Source organism: Capricornis sumatraensis, chromosome 22 (assembly GCF_032405125.1).
Source record: "Capricornis sumatraensis isolate serow.1 chromosome 22, serow.2, whole genome shotgun sequence".
NCBI classification, from domain to species: domain Eukaryota; kingdom Metazoa; phylum Chordata; class Mammalia; order Artiodactyla; family Bovidae; genus Capricornis; species Capricornis sumatraensis.
Genome location: NC_091090.1, coordinates 35,252,301 through 35,255,981, shown reverse-complemented (window position 1 = coordinate 35,255,981; position 3,681 = coordinate 35,252,301). Strand labels below are relative to the sequence as shown.

The 3,681-nt window shown below is 45.4% G+C and overlaps 1 non-coding gene across 1 annotated transcript; it reads left to right on the top strand.

The window, feature by feature from the left end:
- Positions 1-2,421: 2,421 nt before the first annotated feature.
- On the top strand, positions 2,422-2,503 carry TRNAL-AAG (transfer RNA leucine (anticodon AAG)). The gene has a single exon. It is a non-coding gene; the product is annotated as a tRNA-Leu (tRNA).
- Positions 2,504-3,681: the final 1,178 nt, after the last annotated feature.

Genomic DNA, 3,681 nt, shown 5'->3' with positions numbered 1-3,681 from the left:
AGAGGAAGCCTAAAGAGCAATGGAGCCCAGGAAATGTAGTTTCTAGTGACATACAGCAGCTTCAGAGGTTAAACAGGAGAATGACAGAGACAAGAAGAAATTCAAATAAATATTTCTGCAAATCTGATGCCTGTACATGAGACTTTGTATCTGTACTCAACCATAGGTACACTTCCATCTTTAAGTGCAGAAAGGATCAGAAATATAAAAAATTTTATTTAAAATTTTATTTTGAACATTTTAGGTGAGTTATGATAGTCTGGGAAAGAAAGAAGTGGGGGATACAATTTTAAGAAAGCAAGAAAGCATTTGATTTTAAACAATTTTCTTTTTTTTGTACTCAACACAAATGAAATGACTCCAACTTTGAAGACTGGTTGTTTTGAGTTCCGGAACAGTGTGAAATAATAAGAATAAAAACATCGATTTGGCTATCCATAAAGTCTCAGCTTTTCAACACTGTGCAACCTTGAGCAAATTATTGTCCCTTTTCATCTTCAGCTTCCTTGTTTGGAAAAGAGAACCAATGATGATCACCCAACTCAGAGGACAGAAGTGAAGGTTAAGTGGGAACAATGGGCTTGGTACGTATGTTGGTGCTATGCATGCTCAGTCACTCAGTCGTGCCTGACTCCTTGTGACCCCATGGACTTCTTTGTCCATGAAATTTTCCAGGCAAGAATATTGGAGCGAGTTTCTATTTCCTACTCCAGGGGATCTTCCTGGTATATAACAGACACTAAAAATGATGCCTTCTCTTTCCTTTATGTCCCCTTTTATGTCTTTGGCTTATCCCTGTGATAGGGGCAGAGTAAATGGACAAAGTAGGTGATTAGTTGATCCCACTGCTGCTGCTGCTGCAAAGTCGCTTCAGTCATGTCCAACTCTGTGGGACCCCATAGATGGCAGCCCACCAGGCTCCCCCGTCCCTGGGATTCTCCAGGCAAGAACACTGGAGTGGGTTGTCATTTCCTTCTCCAATGCATGAAGGTGAAAAGTGAAAGTGAAGTTGCTCACTCGTGCCCGACTTTTCGCGACCCCATGGACTGCAGCCTACCAGGCTCCTCCATCCAAGGGATTTTCCAGGCAAGAGTACTGCAGTGGGGTGCCATTGCCTTCTCACTATTGGACTATAAATAGAGGAAATATAGGAGACCCCTGCAACTTAATGATTACTCAGCAAAGCAGGTTTTCTTAACCACAAAACCAAGCAGGCTTGCTTAGGAACAAAACCAGGCAACAGAAGCATGGGATATGTCCCAAACAATAAAACAATGGTGCCATGAGACCCACATCCTGCCCAGTGAGCTCAATAAGTTAATGACCCCTAGGACATACCCTCTGAACACATTAAAAAATAATAATAATTTTTAGACAGAGTTTGACCATGTATGGACAAAGGAAAAAAAACTCAACAAACTCCCCTGCTCAACCTGGAGCAAGAGCTGATGATGGAATCGTGACATCTACTCAAGAAAGACAAAGAAGTTCTTCTCCCTCCCTCTCTGTCTCATGTCTCCTTTGATTATAAAACTGTAGCCTAGGAAGGCTTTGAAGCACAGCACTTCCTTGCCCACCCGCTTGGGCCACCAGCCTCACAAGTAAATCAATTCTTACCTATCACTTTGCCTCTCACTGAATTCTTTTCTGCACGAATACAGAAAGGACTGTAGTAATGGAGCTCTTTGGAGCCCCTGAAAAGACACCCATCTGTTTCACCTGGATTATCTGTTACCTATTGCTGCATCCAGATTTAGCAGCTTCAGGACATGAGCTCAGCTAAGCTGGGTTCTCTGGATCTCTCACATCTCTCATTTAGGATGTGGCCAGGCCTACAGTCATCTCAAAGCTCAGTGTGGTATTGATCCACTTGCAAACCCATGCACATGGGTGTTGGCTGGACTCAGTTCCTCAAGGGCTCTTAGAAGTCCTCAAGTCCTTTGTTGGTTGTTTCTTGTCGTGTGGCAGCTCATTACTTGGCAACTGACTTTCCTCCGAGGAAATGTGCAAGTGAGAGAGTGCAAGTGGGAGCCCAAGATAGAAGCCACAACCCTTTGGAAACTAATCTCAAAAATGACACATCATAGCTTTTGACATGTTCTATTTGTCAGAAGCAAGTCACCAGATCAGCACACACTCACGAACAGGGGATAACCCAGGAGTATGAATCCTCCAAAGCAAGGATCATTGCGGTTCTGTCAGAGGATCTGGGTATCACACCTAATTAAAAGAAGGTGAAACTGTCTTCTTGATCCAGAGTGTTTAAAAATGGAAGTGTACCTGTGGTTGAGCGCAGATGCAGTGTCTCTTGCTCAGACATCAGATTTGCAGAAATACTGGTTTGAATTTCTGACTGTTTTCCATCATTTGCCTGTTTTCCCTCCAAGTCAGCTGTATGTCACGGGAAACTCATTCAGAAGTGGTAGTGTGGCGGAGCGGTCTAAGGCGCTGGATTAAGGCTCCAGTCTCTGCGGGGGCGTGGGTTCGAATCCCACCACTGCCAAAATTTTTAGAACTTCCGTGTGGCTCAAACGATTAAGAACCTGCCTGCGATGCAGAAGACCGGGGTTCGATCCCTGAGTTGGAAAGTTCCTCTGGCAAAGGGAATGGTAATCCACCCCACTATTCTTGCCTGGAGACTCCCATAGACAGAGAAGTCTGGCGGGCCACAGTCTGTGGGATCACAAAGAGGCGGACACGACTGAGCAACTAACACACACAAGCACAATGAAGGCCATATGTGAAGAGCCCACAGGTGACATTATTGGTTTCCCTGGTGGCTCAGACGGTAAAGCATCTGCTTGCAATGCAGAGGACCCCAGTTCAGTCCCTGGGTCGGGAAAATCACTTGGAGAAGGAAATGGCAATCCACTCCAGTACCTGTGTCTGGAAAATCCCATGGACAGAGGAGCCTGGTAGGTTATACAGTTCATGGGGTCACAAAGACTCAGACACGAGTGAGTGACTTCACTTTCTTTATTGCTCACTGGTTTCCAGTAGACTTGACCAATGGGAAGCGCTGATAGAACATGTTGGTGAGACCAAGATATTTCTCCCCTTCTTGTTTTGGTTCCTGGGAAAACCTTGGAATTTCTCCTTCCTGAGATCCAGCCTCCTGATCCTGTATGGCTGCTAGAGTGTATAGCTCTCCAGTAGAGAGCTGATCTCTTGGTGGTCTCAGCTCCTATCTCACCAGCCTGTGTCATTTCAGCTTCACTGGGGAGCCCATCCCAACCTCTGGATGATGGTGGCACCTCTTTCTCTTTGTCCCTCTAGCTCTTGGAGAAGTGGCAGCTTCTTGCTGCTGCTTATTTTTGGTTACTCTTCATCTTTCTTTAAGAGAAGGCAATGGCAACCCACTCCAGTACTCTTGCCTGGAAAATTCCATGGACGAAGGAGCCTGATAGGCTGCAGTCCATGGGGTCGCAAAGAGTCGGACACGACTGGGCAACTTCACTTTCACTTTTCACTTTCATGCATTGGAGAAGGAAATGGCAACCCACTCAAGTGTTCTTGCCTGGAGAATTTCAGGGACAGGGGAGCCTGGTGGGCTGTTGTCTATGGGGGTCACACAGAGTTGGACACGACTGAAGCGACTTAGCAGCAGCAGCAGCAGCATCTTTCTTTTGGTTTCTTAACTCTTCCATGATCTGTTTATCTAATTACTACTATTAGATTCCT